Source organism: Lepisma saccharinum, chromosome 28, assembly GCF_977018435.1.
Source record: "Lepisma saccharinum chromosome 28, izLepSacc3.1, whole genome shotgun sequence".
Taxonomy (NCBI): Eukaryota; Metazoa; Arthropoda; class Insecta; order Zygentoma; family Lepismatidae; genus Lepisma; species Lepisma saccharinum.
Genome location: NC_139256.1, coordinates 21,315,326 through 21,336,801, shown reverse-complemented (window position 1 = coordinate 21,336,801; position 21,476 = coordinate 21,315,326). Strand labels below are relative to the sequence as shown.

Below are 21,476 nucleotides of genomic sequence, written 5' to 3'. Positions count from 1 at the left end.
GAAGGTACTTACCAATCGCGATACAGCTTGGGTTTTCATATCCAGATTTCCAGACTTACTACCAGAAGTGTGGCTCCAATATACATCAACATGTCCGTCATTTTGATGGATCCTGGGTGAAACATCACTTAACACCTTTGATTGTAGACCCTAGTTTCACATTCTGCTAATCACCTTTTCCGTCACCGTGCACTGAACAATTAGAAGAGCGATGTTTAAGTGGTGAAACGAATAAATATCACTTTTGCTTTCTTTCCGAGATACATAATCACAATCCTCAAAGCATAGCTACACGATGCACATAATATTTCACTGTGACACTTCTTTGACATTGCTCGTAATTTTAAAACAATTGAACAACGACAGAAACAGTGGCGCCACTGGACTGAAACTTAAATCCATTCACATTCACACTAAGCAACACATCCTCCACAGATTAATGCGTATTAACATCTCCGTAATTCGAAAACTATTGCCAATTCCCATTACACTCCTTTTGCACTATTTCTTCTTCTGCAACGCACAATTTCGTTCCATTAGAAACAAATTTTAAAAATAACGAACCATATGCAAAATCGTAGAAGAGTTCGCGAACGCTACAGCAGTACACGCCCGAAGAGAAACTTTGCTACTGGGTCAGTCGCGAGTTAAAAATCTCCAATACAACAGCTGATGCAATTCGACTTGTTTATTTCGTATGAATACTTCCTCTTAAATTTTACGAATTTTCTCTCTCCTACCTATTGAACTATAAGTTTAGTGTCTCACGAAGATGTGCATATACGTATTATTTACTAATACTATCGATACCAGATATTATTATTACCACTATTACCATGCATAATGGTTCTTAAATCAATATTTTTTTGCTTTACAGCATCTGATGCAACCACCATACCATGTTGCATAGTGCAAAGGTTTTGACGATGTAGCACAGCGTAGTTTGTTCTAGTTTAAAATAATTACTTATTTGTATTGTGGGAAGGAAGGTTTAGCATCCATTATTTGGACGTTTCTTTATTTACATGTAATCACTCCCCATTTTTGTAATTACGTCAGTGTGTAAAATGTTCAGATTTCATATCAATATTTTGAACAAAAGATAATATAAATATATATATGCACACCAATTGAAGAATTTAATTTAATTCTTCAATGTAAGTGAATAAATAATTGTAAAATATGAAACATTTGTGCTGATTATGAATTTGATATTTTTAATTTAGTATTAAATTTCACCTAGTTTTATTTAAAGGTAGGAAGATTACATATTTCAATGCAAGCACACAAAGTTTTATTTCGTATAGCTATATAATAGAAATTATACTGATTTATTAAACAATGTATCTCAAGAAATGACAAATTGTATTGTCTACAGAACCTGGAGTTGGTTTGACATCACATAAGACTATTCGAGCCATGATTAAAATAATATTCAGTCTTTCGATGATTTTAGGAAACAAGTAAGAAGTAAGTTTGCTTGCAAGCCATACGATCTGATAATCGAATTTTGGGAGGTGTAAGAAGTGGCTTTCCCGCATTTTTCATTTTTGCAGACTACCGAAGCTCTGGCGCCTATACTCACAGCCACTGTAATACTCTGTTGGGTTCGTGTTGTGTTCTGCACATGTGTGATTGTGAGTGTTCCTTCATCTATTTCGTCTCATCGGCTGTCATCCTCATCTTTGCAATTAGTCAAAAGTGACACAAAAGCGAAGTAAAATAAAACAAATTAATCAACCGAAAGAATTTTCTGATATTAATGTATTCTGTATTAAATATATTACTTGCATCAATATTGATTCACCTGCAGACGATATCTCTTACTACACATTGTTTGCTTCAGGAACAATTAAAATATTTTAATTTTGGAAAATATAAAATTTACGCCAACAAAATCAGAACGGATTGATCAGTAAAACAATGCTCAGTTATGCAGAAATGCAAGGAATTTCAATGTTAGCAATTTCTTTCAACAAAACGACATTTTCTTCTCATATTGCATCAGATTGCATACATGAAAAGTAGAAATAAAGTGTTTTTATTCAGAAAAATTGTGTACAGTATCTGGAATTATAATATTTAGCATATGTTATTAAATTTGAATTCAATTTTTTCGTTAAACAGAGTGCCAAAAGTGAGAAGAAAGTTGAAAAGACAGGATGTATCTTGTTGCAATTGACAATTCCAATTGCATCATCGTAATTGATTTCTTCAGTGAAATGTGGAATAAAAAATCAGTATAGATTTCTCCTTTTGTGGAAAAGTACGAGGTAGTGTCTCCCGAGAAGTTGTAGTTCGAAAGTTTTGAAAATTGTATGTTTCTTCACTTTGTTTCATTTTGTGCAAGGAATTAAACAAAGGAAACTCTACTTTGTGTTCAATGTTTTCAAGTAGTATGGAACAACAGTATGGATTACATTAAAACGAGCTTACATTTTATGAAAGCATGATGGATATGTGTATGGATGTAGTGCTGCAGAAGTGTTAATAGTTGGTGCTGCTGTAATGTTAGTGCAAGGAATATCTATTAATAGTGAAAGTGTAGGTTTAAATCTTACACTTCAATTGTGTGCTATATAATATAGTTCCTTCAGCATAAGATGTGCAAATTATGAGTGTCATACCGTCCTGGATGTGTTGTGCGTTTTAAGTAAAAAAGTGGTGTTCAAATGGAAATATTTACATCAGTGTTTTAAATCCTTATAGTGTGATGGAAGGCTCTCGTAAAAGAGATCTTGAAGTGAAAGTGTGATTACTACAAAAAAAAAAGAATTTTTCCCATGAGACATGGGGAAAATGTGGTTTTTAAATCAGTTCTTTGAAGATATATCAGTGAAAATGTGAATTTGTGTGTTTTTGCACAAGGGATCATGACAAAGGAAGAATTATGACGTCCGCTGCACAGAACCGTTTTTGTAAGTACATATATATAGTAATATTTAATTCTTTCAGCTACGTATTTTAATTAATTGCATTATTTTCTCTGTTATAACAGACTATAGAGTTTGCAATAACTCAGCATACGAGAGAGATACATGTTTTTGTTAGAGTTAACATTTTTTTTTCCATTCCAATTCATGCTCGGGAATGGGCCTACAGTGGGTTCGAACCACTGCTCGTTGTGCTTCCACCTTGAATCAACTCGGGCATCTATGATTATAATGTGAGTGTTACCGCGACACCATAATGGAATCCGGATAAATGTTTTTGTAATATATAGTACATTATATGTGTATTGTTCCTATAAGTTGCCAGTATCTAAAATCATTATTCTCATATAGACGCGTAAGCAAGCAAGTTGTTCATATTACTTGATGCAAGTATAATAATAAGAATCTCGAGAGTGAGTTGAAATTTAATTAAATATTACTTGAAGTTCATTTTTCAATCTTCTCTTCGCAAAATAAAATGGACAGATTGTGGTAGAGATTTTAAGGAGGGGGTACAAATTTGTCAATAAAAGTTTGTTCACCGTAAAGAATTTTTAAATATTTTGTACGGTTGTAACTGTTAAAATCGCCACATTCAATTTGGCAATGCTAAGGAATGTTCGATGTGCAAATTATGTTTCGTTTCTTAAAGCAGCTACACGGTAATCAGTTGTATTTACCATTTTATTTCGGATCTGATTTACAGCACCGATTACAGCTTTACATCTTAGGAATACCAAAATATAACTTTAGTACATTTGGCTAGTTATAAGAATGTCTTAGTATTACGAGTTTGTTTTAATTATTAAAGTCCACTTTATGCACAGTAAGGCTAATCGTAACTGAACCTACTGTTTAAAGTGAGATCCGAACCATTATGTGCCTCCACCGGGTGTAGTGTCCCTTTATTACAAGGTGACGACGTTTTCGCTACGTTACCGGCAGGCAGGGCGCGAGATCTTTGAAGACTGGTGGGGGGAGGAAGATCCTAACACACATATACGCATAAATAAATAAATATTATATATATATATATATATATATATATATATATATATATATATATATATATACCAGTTATTTCCCAGATAGCACAGACAGCTTGCTGCAAGCATGAAGCAAGCTTACCATGGCAAGCTAAGTAACAAGCAGCAAGCTTGCCATGGCAAGCTAAGTAGCTGGATGCAAGCTTGCATTAAGCAATCTAGTTACCAGAAGTCGAATAATGTGTATCTACTATCTTTAAGCTAAATTTATATATATATATATATATATATATATATATATGTAAATATGGCTGTAATGTAGATTGTATACACATATATGCATAACAGCAAAACTAGAAACAATTAGGGCTAATTAACAACAAAGACAAACACCCATGTTTGTAACGTCACAGTTTCTCTTTGCAGCTTATAAAAACTTTTCGTGCTCCCCCAAAATAGGCAGTAGTTAGGCTGAAAGAGTTCGATGAACTAATCAATCTCTAACTATACACTGGTAATAAACCTTTTCGAGAAAGCCTCATCTCCAGGAAGCTATCAACTCGCAGCAAGCCACGGCACCTAGCGACCTGTTGAGTGAGATGAGTCAAGGCAAAATTTATAATAAACCTTTTTCCTGCTCCCACAAAAATAGGCAATAATTAGGCTGGAGAGTTCAATGAACTAACTGACCTCCAATTACGTTTTTTTTCTTCCCCCGTTCATCCGTTTAGAGGGTTATGTCCCTCTCTTCTGTACGTGCTAGATACTTTTAAATATATAATAATAATAATACATAGGCTAAGTGCACTTTTTCTATTTTTGGGATTATGAAATGAACACTAACCTAGTCTTGAAATGACCTTGGATTTTCATTGCTATATTATATAACACCCTACTTTCATTCTTATGTTAGTAAATAAATACCCTTTCTTGTAGTTTGATTATTAGTTGCAATATGAAGGGTATAAATGTGGTCGTATTTGTGGTGGATGATGAATGGTGTATAGTTCATAATCAGGATGTCTGGGCCCGATGGTCAGAGTATACAGAGTTAAAAGATGTTGTAATGGAGTATACAATCTGTACGGGTAACAGTCGTGTATTGCATCTTCACGGATTGTGTGAACCAACGGTGGGTGTTCTTTGTCCATCCTGCTATTTATATATTCTTTTCGCAATGCCTCTAGGTGAAGTGTTATATGTGGAAAACTTGTTCGTGTGTATAAGAGTCGAGTTGGACTTGGTAGTTTGATTCTGTATGCCAGTCGACATGCATGTCTCTCTATGATTTGTAGTCGTTCACAGAACGAGTCCTCTGCTGAGAGCCATGCTGTATGTCCATACGTAAGTACGGGCCGAAGAAAGGCCAGATAGGTATTTAGGAGGATGTTTGCTCGAAGTCCCCAATTCGTGCCGACAAGTCTCTTCATCAGCTGTAGTCTGTTTTTGGCTTTCTCTTTGATGTTCTGCAGGTGTGGTGTCCATGTTAGTTTTGTGTCAAATATGACACCAAGATATTTGACGCTGTTGGTAGGAATTATGCGTGTGCCACGGATCTTAAGATCTAACATACTTGGATTTCTTTGTATCCGTGAGCGACATCCGGTAGGAAGAAATATTATGGCTTGAGTTTTTGCGCTATTGATGGTGAGTCTCCAAGTGTCGCACCATCGTTGAAATACATTAATAGCTGGTTGCATAATGCGATTTATTGCTTGAATTGTAGAACCACAAGCCAGTAGAGCTGTATCATCAGCGTATTGGTATGTTGACACCTGAGAGAATGTTGGCATATCTGCGACATAAAGTAAGTAGAGCAATGGAGATAAAACCGATCCTTGCGGTACTCCGGCGTTCAAGAAGATAGGGTGAGACAGATTGTTATTTATTGTTACATATGCCATTCGGTTGGTAAGAAAGTTGAAAAATTAATCGAATGTAACAGAAAGGAACTCGTAGACATTCAGGATTCCTTGTTTGTACGTATTCCCGATAGGCACGACGTGATGCAGTTACTAGATGAAGGTATTTAGGTGGTAGTTTAGGTTTAAAACTGTTCACAGTTATCTGTGGTATATGTGTGCTTGCTGCTTGTTTGACTTCTGACGTGATGTTTTCTACAGCCTTATCTAATTCGTTAGAGTTCGTTGGAGGGGTGAGATTTTGAAAGACAGTGGAGAGAGAGATCTTCTCGATAACCTTCCCAATTTGCTCTGTTATAATCGTAGATCCGCTTTGGAGGAACCTGTTTGTGTTGAGTATAGTGGTGCACTAGTAGAGTTATTTTAATTGGTGCATGATCACTTCCTATCGGTGCAAGGACTTCTATGTTAATTTCGTCAGTTAAGGAAGGTGATACAAAAACTACATCGGGGGTTGTGTTACTCTCTGGACGAGTTGCAGATGGTAAATCTTGAAATATACCTGTAGTATTGTTATCGATGGTAGTGTGGAAAGCTGTTCGTTCTGCATTTGTTCGACTATGTATATTAATATCAGCTAGTATGAAGTAGTGACGGTATGTAGAAGCGATATAAAGAAAGAAGTCCGTAGGTAGAGGGCTAGTGGGTCGTATATATACAGTAGCCAATGTCACATTTATACTTTTGAGATAAAGTGTGGCAATAGAATATTCTTGGTATGGAAATTGAGGTGGTAATATATTTGTTCTATAGGGAAATTTTGGCTTGATCCCTAGGGCTACTCCACCACATAATCGTTGCGCCGTTGTAGGACCAGGTGTATGTAGCAAGGAATACCTGGGTATGTAAAGGGGTGTGGCTTTGGGGATACGGGTTTCATCCAGTGCAAAGAAATGAATGTCTTCTTCCAGGAGAAGTTCCTGGAATATAGCTTTATGTTTCGGTAGAGAAAGGATGTTCATAAATAGGAAATTATATTGTATATAGCCCGCCATAATTATATAAATAACAGTTAGGTTTCTAAACTTCAGTTTCCAGTGGTACAATTTGAAAATGTACATGTGGACCAGAATATGTAGCGAACAGGTGGACACGAAAAAGAGTCTTAGCTGTCTGTACTATCTGTTGTAATATATGTTGGCGTAGAAATGGGTGGATATTTTGTAGGGTTAATGTTTGAAATCTAAGTAGATCTTCAACGGTCACTGGTTGTTTTAGAGAGTTCTGTGGTGGAGTTGTAGTGTCCATAGTTCTTAATGGTACAGTTAGGTCAGGGCGTGAGGCTTCGGGGTTTGGGCGTGCAGCACAACGGTAACTATATGAGGGATGAGCCTGTTTGCACGTGTTACATTTGGGTGGTGCATTCAGATTTGTGCACTCTTTAGTCGTGTGTTGGCCAGAACAATAGCCACAGATAGGTGTTTCGGGGCAATTTGCCGTAGTGTGGACGTTGTATTTCTGGCAGCGTTCACATCGTAACGGAAGAGGTGCCCTTGAATGCGATGGTTCAACCCTGTGTCGTTGGCGATATATATAAGCCCCTTCATGAAGTAAGCGATCGATTGTGCTGGAACAATCTGTTATTACTCGCATCAGGTAAGTTGGTCCGTTGTTGTTTTGGATTCGAACGCATTTTATAACTTCATGCCCTTCCAAACGTAGTTCTTCTAATACTTCTTGGTCAGCGAGTTCTGGATCTACGCCTTTAATAACGACTGACATATGAGGTGGTTTGTTTGGGGGTGGTGATTGTTTGGCAGTTTTGGGTGTCAGTTGGGATAGAGCAGCCTGTGGTTCAAAAATTTCGAACGAAACTTTGTTTCTCAAAGTGGATAGAAATTGCGGATCTCTGGATTTTATAATGATGCCATTTCTGGTGAATATAATTTGTTATACGTGCTCGGGGGAGGTATTTTTGTAACTGTTGAAGGAGCAACTTCGGAGTTCTGTACTTGGGGTCGTAATTTTGTAGTAGGAATTTGTAGACAGTGGAATTTTCTTCAGTTCGGCCATCAATTTGTGTGGTATCTCTGGAATTTAACTTTGGATTGCGTGTTTGTTCGTGGTATTTTTGCTTCTTTTGTTGTTGGAGAGGGGATCGAGAGCGATCCCTAGCTGTCTTTGAATCAGCTGAGGTGCTTCTTGATTTTCCTCGGTCTTGTTTTTGTATGTTCCTGTCTCGAGCGTGTGCACCCCCAACTTGTTGGGGGAGCCCTTGATGCATGGTGAACACAGGGAGGAGACCTACCGATACTTATCTTAAAATAAACAAGGCGGAAACAACAGTGAGAAACAGAGTTACAAGTGCTGCAAACGGGAATTGCGTGCACAGTTTGCTCCAGATATAACTGGGTGGCAAACACAGGTTGCTCCTGTACAAGTACGTGTTGCAAGCGTGGGTTGCAAAACACGGTTTGCTTCAAAATAAGCAGTATTGATACCTCTAAGTACTGTGACCAGAGCTCCACCGGTGAAAGTTTGGGGCTACAACCTAGTTGTTGCCACCTGAAAAGTGTCGTTCGAGCTAGATATCCCTTCGCAGCAAGGCGTTCAACAATGTACCTCGGAAACACCAAACCACTGTATAGACTGCAATTACCTCCAGTCGTCCGTTCCAAACGTACTGAAATTACAGTCACAGCGAATGTTCCAAGTGGGTTTTCTCTCGACGCACTGACGTGTGTCCAATTACGCTTTTTTTTTTTTTTTTTTTTTTTTTTGTCCTCGTTTTCCATTTAGAAGACTACACCTTCTCTTTGGTAAGTGAATAGTTTTCATAAATGTTTTCCCTTGCAAGGTGATGGTCTAAGTGTGTTTTCAGCATTGAAGTGGTACAGATTTACTTATTCTGGGGGTAGTTCACTTAGATGGTATTTATTCAGTAGTGGGAAAATTACTTGTTAGGAAAGTAATAATTTGCTATGGTGCGGCATGTGTTGGATATATCACGTGCCGTAGTTCCGGAGGATGATGGATTATATACAGCTGATAATCAGGATGCTGTGGATCTATCAGGAAGGTATACATGGTTAAGAGATGCTGTAATGGTGTGCAGTGGTAAGTGGGAAGGCAGTCGTGTAGAGCATCTTCGTACATTGTGCTGAGAAGTTGTGGATGGTGCGAGTTCATTCGACCAGTTATATATTTGTGACGGATGGCTTCGATGTGGGTTGTGATTTCCGGGAAGGTTATTCGCTCGTACAGTAGTCGTGTAGGACTTGGTAGGACTACTCTGAAGGCCAAACGAAGAGCATGTCTTTCCAGAACTTGTAGTTTGTGATAGAATGAGTCTGGCGCTGATATCCATGAAGTGTGGCCGTAAATTATTGCTGGTCGAAGGAAAGCCTTGTAGGTATGTAGGACAACCTGGGAGTTGAGTCCCTAGGATGTTCCAATTAGCCGTTTGAGCAAGCTCAGACGATTTGTAGCTTTTTGGACGATGTTGAGCAATTGAGGTTTCCATGTTAGCTTGGAGTCAAATATGACTCCTAGGTATTTTGCAGTGGTGGCAGGCAGAATTGGCGTTCCCCGTATTTTGATGTTTAATAATGTTGGGTTCCTTTGGATCTTCGAGCGACAGCCTGTCTGTAGAAACACCAATGCTTGTGTTTTGAGAGCATTTATTGTGAGACGCCATGTGTCACACCATCTTTGGAAGGAGTTTATAGCTGGTTGGAGAGTTTTGTTTATAGCTTGGATGGTTGAACAACAGGCGAGAAATGCGGTGTCGTCAGCGAATTGGTACATAGAAACTTGTGGGGGTTTTGGCATATCGGCAACGTATAGTATGTAGAGTAATGGTGATAAAGCAGCACCCTGTGGAACGCCAGAGTAAGGGAAAATGGGGTATGACATCGCTCCATTTACAGTGACATAAGCGACCCTATTTGTTAGAAAGCTATGTACTAATCTGACATAGCAAAGCGGTAGTTGGAATTTATGGAGCTTGTAAATGAGTCCAGTATGCCATACTTTGTCAAATGCTTTCTCCAGGTCGAATAGTACTAGACAGGATGGTTTGGAAGTGTTGAAGTGATTTGTGATGCGAGTCGTTAGTTTTAACAAATTATCATGGACACTGTGTTGAGGTCTAAAGCCTGCTTGGTGCGACGGAAGTAAACTGTGTGCTTGTAAGTGCATGTGTATGCGTCGAACAATGATGCGTTCGAATATTTTGCTAAATGTTGATGTGAGCTGAATAGGTCGATAGTTTGTGGGGTTGGTACTATCTTTGTGTGGCTTTGGAAACATTAGAACTTTCGAAATCTTCCAGTCTGTCGGGTAGTGTCCTGTGCAGAGGATAAAATTGTAGATAATGGCCAGAAAGGACAGCAATGCAAGCGGGGCCTGTTTGATCAATACATATGTGATATTGTCCAAGCCGGGAGCGGTGTTTCTCTTCCTACGCACAGTATTGATAATATCGTCTGTTGTAATAGGAACAGTTAGAGCATTATTAGGATCAATATCGTGCGTATTGCTGGGTTGCAGGTGCCTGTTATTGGGGTTGGTGACTCTGTCAATTTTGGTCTGGAGGCGGAGATTTGGAGCTAGTTGTGGTGTTGGAGGGAAAGTGTCTTGCAAGACATTTGCGAAGGCATAAGCTTTTTCAGTGTCGGTGTTTAGGGCTGCGTCCTTGATTGTTATTGGATAAGGAGTACTACTGGATTGTCCAGTGAGCACCTTGAAACGTTTCCAGTATTTGGTGGGATGGCTTTCATCACTCAATTGGTTGCACGTTTCAATCCATCGATGTTGTTTATAAGCTTTTATATAGTTTTGTACGGTACGCAGCCATTGACGGTGTAAGTTAAGGGATTCAGGATTTCTGGTCTGGAGGTAGTCCCTGTATGATCGTCGTGATGCTGTGATTAGGTGAAGATATTGCGGAGGTAGCTTGGGTTTGTAACTATTCAGAGTGGTCGTAGGTATGTTAGTGGTTGCCGCACTGGTAATCTGAGCAGTAAGATGTTCCACCGCCGTATCGAGTTCCTCTGAATTGTTTGGTGGTGGATGGGTGAGAAAAAGCATTCTGTAGCTTTTCACTATATGCCTCCCAGTTCGCTTTGTTGTAACACCAGATTTTTCGAGGTTGTATTGTACTGCTCGTATTGCGGTTACCAAGATTTAAGGTAATTTTCACTTGACCATGGTCACTGCCGATGGAATCCAGCACAGATATGTTCAAGCAGGCACTTAGAGATGTTGATGTTATAACAACGTCAGGGGTAGTGTTACTTATGGGACGTGTGGCTCTGGGCAGTACATGGAATTCTGCTGTAGTGTTTTGGTCCAGAAATTGTAAAAAGTTTGTTTTGTCTTGCATGGTTCGACTATGATAATTGATGTCCGCTGCTATGATATAATGTTTGCTAAGGGTTTGGATATGTTGAAAGGATTGGTATGGAATAGTCTCCCCTGGTCTTACATAGATGGTAGCAAAAGTAACGACCCGGGATGGAAAATAGATGGTACTAGCAGTATGTTCTGGCAAGTGGAAGTTTGGTGAGAAGGTAACTGTTCGAAATGGTAATTTTCTATCTACTCCAATTGCTGTGCCGCCGTTTACTCTTAATCCCGGCGGACCATCGTGGCGTAAGATGTTGTATGGTGGAATATGACAGATCATTTTTGGAGCAAGATAGGTTTCGTTTAGCGCAAAGCAGTGAACAGATTCTTCCAAAAGCAGGTGTTGCAATAAAGCTTTTCGTTTAGAAACAGATCGGATATTTAAAAATAGAAAATTATACATATTCCGTACTGCCATATTCAAAACCTTAAACCGCAGTTTCCAAGTGGGATATGTGGAAATGCACATGAGGACCAGAGTATGTTGCATGGAGTTGCAAGTTGAAAATTGTTTTTGCAGATGCCGTTACTTGGGTTAATATGTGCGTTCTTAAAAATGGGTACACATTTTGGAGAGTCAGGGTGAAGAAACGTATTAGATCTTCCACTGTTACTGGATGTCGTAGTGAATTGTCAGGTTCTGTAGCAGTGTCATTGGTGCGCAGGGGAACTGTTAGATCAGGGTGTTCAGGTATTGCATCTGGCTTGGCTTTGCATTTGTAACTGTATGTAGGATGGTTTTCCGTACATGTGACACATTTTGGTGCAGCAGTTTGGTTTTGACATTCTCTGGTTGAATGGGGTCCTGAACAGTATCCGCATTTATCTCGATTTGGAGAGGCAGCAGTAGAATGCTTGTTATACTGTTGGCATTTTTCGCACCGCAATGGAAGAGGTTGTTGAGAACGGGATGGTTCAACTTTGTACCTGCGTCTGTATATGTATGCTCCACTGTGTAGTAGGGTGTCTACAGCATTTTGTGAGTCTGTTAGGACCCGCACCATGTATGTGGGTCCGTTGTTATTGCGAATACGGATACATTTGCGGATTTGTACACCTTCGCATTCCAGTTCCTCAAAAATCTCTTCGTCTGTTAGACTAGGTTCTACACCCCTGATGACAACTGATAGTAGTGGGGATTTATGTGGTGGTGGTGGTTGTTTTTGAATGGAAGCATTTAGTGTTTGGATGTTTGCTTTGGCTCCATAGATTTCAAAAGAAGCTTTGTTTCTAATTAGTTTTGCAAAGTCTGGATCTGGTGATTTCAATATGATGCCATTACGGGTGAACAGTATTTGTGCAATTTGTGCCCTTGGCACATACTTAGATGTTTGTTGGAACACATGTTTTGCTGTGTTGAATTTGGTGTCGTAGTTGGTGAGCAGGAAGTTATATAAGCTGGTATCCTGTTGTTTGGATTTTAGTTGGGTTGCATGAGCTGTATTTCCTGTATCTCGTTTAATTGGTGATCTAGATCGTTGACGTTGAGGTAGAGGTAATCCTTCGTAGGAATTGCGACGTCGGTGTTTTGTGGAATAGCTGGACGTTTGCATCGGATCATTGGTACTTCGTGAATCTAGCATCGTCTCGGAGTTTGGACCGTCCGTCCGTTTAGTACCTCCGGTGAAGGTTTTCACCCGTTCTCGCTGTCGTAGCAGCGTTGCAGGAAGACCATGATGCATATCAGAAGACCACAACCGTGAGTTGTTTATATGATCCAACAGAACAAACGCAAATCCTATGGGAAAAGAGGCACAAACTCAAACCAACTGACAACTCAATCCAATGAAGCGAATCCAAATTCCAAGCTAATTGTAGAGCCCAAGACAAAGAAGAGGAAGGATGAAGGTAGTAAGGGAAAACAGTTTCAAAAAATAGTGCAAGTCGTATGTCTGCTCCACTCAACGTGTTCAACCAAAAGGTTCCTCGCAATCACCTAACCACCGTATAGGCTCAATTGGTACCGTTTGTCCGTTCCAGACTTACGGCTTCCACCTGGAATAATTGGCCCACGATGCGTGACACAAGAGAGACCGACTTACGATTACCTATACCTGATCCAATTACGCTTTTTTTTTTTGTCCTCGTTTTCCATTTAGAAGGCTACACCTTCTCTTTGGTAAGTGCATTGTGTTCATAAATGTTTTCCCTTGCAAGGTGATGGTCTAAGTGTGTTTTCAGTATTGAAGTGGTACAGATTTACTTATTCTGGGGGTAGTTCACTTAGATGGTATTTATTCAGTAGTGGGAAAATTACTTGTTAGGAAAGTAATAATTTGCTATGGTGCGGCATGTGTTGGATATATCACGTGCCGTAGTTCCGGAGGATGATGGATTATATACAGCTGATAATCAGGATGCTGTGGATCTATCAGATGCTGTAATGGTGTGCAGTGGTAAGTGGGAGGGCAGTCGTGTAGAGCATCTTCGTACATTGTGCTGAGAAGTTGTGGATGGTGCGAGTTCATTCGACCAGTTATATATTTGTGACGGATGGCTTCGATGTGGGTTGTGATTTCCGGGAAGGTTATTCGCTCGTACAGTAGTCGTGTAGGACTTGGTAGGACTACTCTGAAGGCCAAACGAAGAGCATGTCTTTCCAGAACTTGTAGTTTGTGATAGAATGAGTCTGGCGCTGATATCCATGAAGTGTGGCCGTAAATTATTGCTGGTCGAAGGAAAGCCTTGTAGGTATGTAGGACAACCTGGGAGTTGAGTCCCTAGGATGTTCCAATTAGCCGTTTGAGCAAGCTCAGACGATTTGTAGCTTTTTGGACGATGTTGAGCAATTGAGGTTTCCATGTTAGCTTGGAGTCAAATATGACTCCTAGGTATTTTGCAGTGGTGGCAGGCAGAATTGGCGTTCCCCGTATTTTGATGTTTAATAATGTTGGGTTCCTTTGGATCTTCGAGCGACAGCCTGTCTGTAGAAACACCAATGCTTGTGTTTTGAGAGCATTTATTGTGAGACGCCATGTGTCACACCATCTTTGGAAGGAGTTTATAGCTGGTTGGAGAGTTTTGTTTATAGCTTGGATGGTTGAACAACAGGCGAGAAATGCGGTGTCGTCAGCGAATTGGTACATAGAAACTTGTGGGGGTTTTGGCATATCGGCAACGTATAGTATGTAGAGTAATGGTGATAAAGCAGCACCCTGTGGAACGCCAGAGTAAGGGAAAATGGGGTATGACATCGCTCCATTTACAGTGACATAAGCGACCCTATTTGTTAGAAAGCTATGTACTAATCTGACATAGCAAAGCGGTAGTTGGAATTTATGGAGCTTGTAAATGAGTCCAGTATGCCATACTTTGTCAAATGCTTTCTCCAGGTCGAATAGTACTAGACAGGATGGTTTGGAAGTGTTGAAGTGATTTGTGATGCGAGTCGTTAGTTTTAACAAATTATCATGGACACTGTGTTGAGGTCTAAAGCCTGCTTGGTGCGACGGAAGTAAACTGTGTGCTTGTAAGTGCATGTGTATGCGTCGAACAATGATGCGTTCGAATATTTTGCTAAATGTTGATGTGAGCTGAATAGGTCGATAGTTTGTGGGGTTGGTACTATCCTTGTGTGGCTTTGGAAACATTAGAACTTTCGAAATCTTCCAGTCTGTCGGGTAGTGTCCTGTGCGGAGGATAAAATTGTAGATAATAACCAGAAAGGACAGCAATGCAAGCGGGGCCTGTTTGATCAATACATATGTGATATTGTCCAAGCCGGGAGCGGTGTTTCTCTTCCTACGCACAGTATTGATAATATCGTCTGTTGTAATAGGAACAGTTAGAGCATTATTAGGATCAATATCGTGCGTATTGCTGGGTTGCAGGTGCCTGTTATTGGGGTTGGTGACTCTGTCAATTTTGGTCTGGAGGCGGAGATTTGGAGCTAATTGTGGTGTTGGAGGGAAAGTGTCTTGCAAGACATTTGCGAAGGCATAAGCTTTTTCAGTGTCGGTGTTTAGGGCTGCGTCCTTGATTGTTATTGGATAAGGAGTACTACTGGATTGTCCAGTGAGCACCTTGAAACGTTTCCAGTATTTGGTGGGATGGCTTTCATCACTCAATTGGTTGCACGTTTCAATCCATCGACGTTGTTTATAAGCTTTTATATAGTTTTGTACGGTACGCAGCCATTGACGGTGTAAGTTAAGGGATTCAGGATTTCTGGTCTGGAGGTAGTCCCTGTATGATCGTCGTGATGCTGTGATTAGGTGAAGATATTGCGGAGGTAGCTTGGGTTTGTAACTATTCAGAGTGGTCGTAGGTATGTTAGTGGTTTCCGCACTGGTAATCTGAGCAGTAAGATGTTCCACCGCCGTATCGAGTTCCTCTGAATTGTTTGGTGGTGGATGTGGGTGAGAAAAAGCATTCTGTAGCTTTTCACTATATGCCTCCCAGTTCGCTTTGTTGTAACACCAGATTTTTCGAGGTTGTATTGTACTGCTCGTATTGCGGTTACCAAGATTTAAGGTAATTTTCACTGGATCATGGTCACTGCCGATGGAATCCAGCACAGATATGTTCAAGCAGGCACTTAGAGATGTTGATGTTATAACAACGTCAGGGGTAGTGTTACTTATGGGACGTGTGGCTCTGGGCAGTACATGGAATTCTGCTGTAGTGTTTTGGTCCAGAAATTGTAAAAAGTTTGTTTTGTCTTGCATGGTTCGACTATGATAATTGATGTCCGCTGCTATGATATAATGTTTGCAAAGGTTTTGGATATGTTGAAAGAATTGGTATGGAATAGTCTCCCCTGGTCTTACATAGATGGTAGCAAAAGTAACGACCCGGGATGGAAAATAGATGGTACTAGCAGTATGTTCTGGCAAGTGGAAGTTTGGTGAGAAGGTAACTGTTCGATATGGTAATTTTCTATCTACTCCAATTGCTGTGCCGCCGTTTACTCTTAATCCCGGCGAACCATCGTGGCGTAAGATGTTGTATGGTGGAATATGACAGATCATTTTTGGAGCAAGATAGGTTTCGTTTAGCGCAAAGCAGTGAACAGATTCTTCCAAAAGCAGGTGTTGCAATAAAGCTTTTCGTTTAGAAACAGATCGGATATTTAAAAATAGAAAATTATACATATTCCGTACTGCCATATTCAAAACCTTAAACCGCAGTTTCCAAGTGGGATATGTGGAAATGCACATGAGGACCAGAGTATGTTGCATGGAGTTGCAAGTTGAAAATTGTTTTTGCAGATGCTGTTACTTGGGTTAATATGTGCGTTCTTAAAAATGGGTACACATTTTGGAGAGTCAGGGTGAAGAAACGTATTAGATCTTCCACTGTTACTGGATGTCGTAGTGAATTGTCAGGTTCTGTAGCAGTGTCATTGGTGCGCAGGGGAACTGTTAGATCAGGGTGTTCAGGTATTGCATCTGGCTTGGCTTTGCATTTGTAACTGTATGTAGGATGGTTTTCCGTACATGTGACACATTTTGGTGCAGCAGTTTGGTTTTGACATTCTCTGGTTGAATGGGGTCCTGAACAGTATCCGCATTTATCTCGATTTGGAGAGGCAGCAGTAGTATGCTTGTTATACTGTTGACATTTTTCGCACCGCAATGGAAGAGGTTGTTGAGAACGGGATGGTTCAACTTTGTACCTGCGTCTGTATATGTATGCTCCACTGTGTAGTAGGGTGTCTACAGCATTTTGTGAGTCTGTTAGGACCCGCACCATGTATGTGGGTCCGTTGTTATTGCGAATACGGATACATTTGCGGATTTGTACACCTTCGCATTCCAGTTCCTCAAAAATCTCTTCGTCTGTTAGACTATGTTCTACACCCCTGATGACAACTGATAGTAGTGGGGATTTATGTGGTGGTGGTGGTTGTTTTTGAATGGAAGCATTTAGTGTTTGGATGTTTGCTTTGGCTCCATAGATTTCAAAAGAAGCTTTGTTTCTAATTAGTTTTGCAAAGTCTGGATCTGGTGATTTCAATATGATGCCATTACGGGTGAACAGTATTTGTGCAATTTGTGCCCTTGGCACATACTTAGATGTTTGTTGGAACACATGTTTTGCTGTGTTGAATTTGGTGTCGTAGTTGGTGAGCAGGAAGTTATATAAGCTGGTATCCTGTTGTTTGGATTTTAGTTGGGTTGCATGAGCTGTATTTCCTGTATCTCGTTTAATTGGTGATCTAGATCGTTGACGTTGAGGTAGAGGTAATCCTTCGTAGGAATTGCGACGTCGGTGTTTTGTGGAATAGCTGGACGTTTGCATCGGATCATTGGTACTTCGTGAATCTAGCATCGTCTCGGAGTTTGGACCGTCCGTCCGTTTAGTACCTCCGGTGAAGGTTTTCACCCGTTCTCGCTGTCGTAGCAGCGTTGCAGGAAGACCATGATGCATATCAGAAGACCACAACCGTGAGTTGTTTATATGATCCAACAGAACAAACGCAAATCCTATGGGAAAAGAGGCACAAACTCAAACCAACTGACAACTCAATCCAATGAAGCGAATCCAAATTCCAAGCTAATTGTAGAGCCCAAGACAAAGAAGAGGAAGGATGAAGGTAGTAAGGGAAAACAGTTTCAAAAAATAGTGCAAGTCGTATGTCTGCTCCACTCAACGTGTTCAACCAAAAGGTTCCTCGCAATCACCTAACCACCGTATAGGCTCAATTGGTACCGTTTGTCCGTTCCAGACTTACGGCTTCCACCTGGAATAATTGGCCCACGATGCGTGACACAAGAGAGACCGACTTACGATTACCTATACCTGATCCAATTACGCTTTTTTTTTTGTCCTCGTTTTCCATTTAGAAGGCTACACCTTCTCTTTGGTAAGTGAATTGTTTCCATAATTGTTTTCCCTTGCAAGGTGATGGTCTAAGTGTTTTCAGTAATGAAGTGGTACATATTTACTTATTCTGAGGGTAGTTCACTTAGATCTTATTTATGCAGTAGTGGGAAAATTACTTCAGTTAGGAAAGTAATAATTTGCTATGGTGCGGCATGTGTTGGATATATCACGTGCCGTAGTTCCGGAGGATGATGGATATTATACAGCTGGTAGTCAGGATGCTGTGGATCTATCAGGAAGGTGTACATGGTTAAGAGATGCTGTAATGGTGTGCAGTGGTATGTGGGAAGGCAGTCGTGTAGAGCATCTTCGTACATTGTGCTGAGAAGTTGTGGATGGTGCGAGTTCATTCGACCAGTTATATATTTGTGACGGATGGCTTCGATGTGGGTTGTGATTTCGGGAAAGGTTATTCGCTCGTACAGTAGTCGTGTAGGACTTGGTAGGACTACTCTGAAGGCCAAACGAAGAGCATGTCTTTCCAGAACTTGTAGTTTGTGATAGAATGAGTCTGGGGCTGATATCCATGCAGTGTGGCCGTAAGTAATTGCTGGTCGAAGGAAAGCCTTGTAGGTATGTAGGACAACCTGGGAGTTGAGTCCCCAGGATGTTCCAATTAGCCGTTTGAGCAAGTTCAGACGATTTGTAGCTTTTTGGACGATGTTGAGCAATTGAGGTTTCCAGGTTAGCTTGGAGTCAAATATGACTCCCAGGTATTTTGCAGTGGTGGCAGGCAGAATTGGAGTTCCCCGTATTTTGATGTTTAATAATGTTGGGTTCCTTTGGATCTTCGAGCGACAGCCTGTCTGCAGAAACACCAATGCTTGTGTTTTGAGAGCATTAATTGTGAGACGCCATGTGTCACACCATCTTTGGAAGGAGTTTATAGCTGGTTGGAGTGTTTTGTTTATAGCTTGGATAGTTGAACAACAGGCGAGAAATGCGGTGTCGTCAGCGAATTGGTAGATAGAAACTTGTGGGGGTTTTGGCATATCGGCAACGTATAGTATGTAGAGTAATGGTGATAAAGCAGCACCCTGTGGAACGCCAGAGTAAGGGAAAATGGGGTATGACATTGCTCCATTTACAGTGACATAGGCGACCCTATTTGTTAGGAAGCTGTGTACTAATCTGACATAGGAAAGCGGTAGGTGGAATTTATGGAGCTTGTAGATGAGCCCAGTATGCCATACTTTGTCAAATGCTTTCTCCAGGTCGAATAGTACTAGACAGGATGGTTTGGATGCGTTGAAATGATTTGTGATGCGAGTCGTTAGTTTTAATAAATTATCAAGGACACTGTGTTGAGGTCTAAAGCCTGCTTGGTGCGACGGAAGTAAACTGTGTGCTTGTAAGTGCATGTGTATGCGTCGAACAATGATGCGTTCGAATATTTTGCTAAATGTTGATGTGAGCTGAATAGGTCGATAGTTTGTTGGGTTGGTACTATCTTTGTTTGGTTTTGGGAACATTAGAACCTTTGAAATCTTCCAGTCTGTCGGGTAGTGTCCTGTGCGGAGGATAAAATTGTAGATAATGGCCAGAAAGGACAGCAATGCAAGCGGGGCCTGTTTAATGAATACGTATGTGATATTGTCCAATCCGGGAGCAGTGTTTCTCTTCCTACGCACAGTATTGATAATATCGTCTGTTGTGATAGGAACAGTTAGAGAATTTGTAGGATTAATAGTGTGCGTATTACTGGGTTGCAGTTGCCTGTTATTCGGGTTTGTGACTCTGTCAATTTTGGTCTGGAGGCGGAGATTTGGAGCTAGTTGTGGTGTTGGAGGGAAAGTGTCTTGCAAGACATTTGCGAAGGCATAAGCTTTTTCAGTGTCTGTGTTTAGAGCTGCGTCCTTGATTGTTATTGGATAAGGAGTACTACTGGATTGTCCAGTGAGCACCTTGAAACGTTTCCAGTATTTTGTGGGATGGCTTTCGTCACTCAATTGGTTGCACGTTTCAATCCATCGACGTTGTTTATAAGCTTTTATATAGTTATGAACTGTACGCAGCCATTGACGGTGTAAGTTAAGGGATTCGGGATTTCTGGACTGGAGGTAGTCCCTGTATGATCGTCGTGATGCTGTGATTAGGTGAAGATATTGCGGAGGTGGCTTTGGTTTGTAACTATTGAGAGTCGTCGTAGGTATGTTAGTGGTTTCCGCACTGGTAATCTGAGCAGTAAGATGTTCCACCGCCGTATCGAGTTCCTCTGAATTGTTTGGTGGTGGATGCGGGTGAGAAAAAGCATTCTGTAGCTTTTCACTATATGCCTCCCAGTTCGCTTTGTTGTAACACCAGATTTTTCGAGGTTGTATTGTACTGCTCGTATTGCGGTTACTAAGATTTAAGGTAATTTTCACTGGGTCATGGTCACTGCCGATGGAATCCAGCACAGATATGTTCAAGCAGGCACTTAGAGATGTTGATGTAATAACAACGTCAGGGGTAGTGTTACTTATGGGACGTGTGGCTCTGGGCAGTACATGGAATTCTGCTGTAGTGTTTTGGTCCAGAAATTGTAAAAAGTTTGTTTTGTCTTGCATGGTTCGACTATGATAATTGATGTCCGCTGCTATGATATAATGTTTGCTAAGGGTTTGGATATGTTGAAAGAATTGGTATGGAATAGTCTCCCCTGGTCTTACATAGATGGTAGCAAAAGTAACGACCCGGGATGGAAAGTAGATGGTACTAGCAGTATGTTCTGGCAAGTGGAAGTGTGGTGGGAAGGTAACTGTTCGATATGGTAATTTTCTATCTACTCCAATTGCTGTGCCACCGTTTACTCTTAAGCCCGGCGGACCATCGTGGCGTAAGATGTTGTATGGTGGAATATGACAGATCATTTTTGGAGCAAGATAGGTTTCGTTTAGCGCAAAGCAATGAACAGATTCTTCCAAAAGCAGGTGTTGCAATAAAGCTTTTCGTTTAGAAACAGATCGGATATTTAAAAATAGAAAATTATATATATTCCGTACTGCCATATTCAAAACCTTAAACCGCAGTTTCCAAGTGGGATATGTGGAAATGCACATGAGGACCAGAGTATGTTGCATGGAGTTGCAAGTTGAAAATTGTTTTTGCAGATGCCGTTACTTGGGTTAATATGTGCGTTCTTAAAAATGGGTACACATTTTGGAGAGTCAGGGTGAAGAAACGTATTAGATCTTCCACTGTTACTGGATGTCGTAGTGAATTGTCAGGTTCTGTAGCAGTGTCATTGGTGCGCAGGGGAACTGTTAGATCAGGGTGTTCAGGTATTGCATCTGGCTTGGCTTTGCATTTGTAACTGTATGTAGGATGGTTTTCCGTACATGTGACACATTTTGGTGCAGCAGTTTGGTTTTGACATTCTCTGGTTGAATGGGGTCCTGAACAGTATCCGCATTTATCTCGATTTGGAGAGGCAGCAGTAGTATGCTTGTTATACTGTTGACATTTTTCGCACCGCA

The 21,476-nt window shown here is 40.6% G+C and overlaps 1 long non-coding RNA gene across 1 annotated transcript in view; it reads right to left on the bottom strand.

Moving 5' to 3' along the window:
• The window catches only part of LOC145980638 (uncharacterized), a 64,972-nt gene extending 64,831 nt beyond the window's left edge, over positions 1-141 (bottom strand). The window contains exon 1 of the long non-coding RNA XR_014440865.1: positions 13-141. This is a non-coding gene — a long non-coding RNA (uncharacterized LOC145980638). The remainder of the gene's footprint in view (positions 1-12) is intronic.
• Positions 142-21,476: the final 21,335 nt, after the last annotated feature.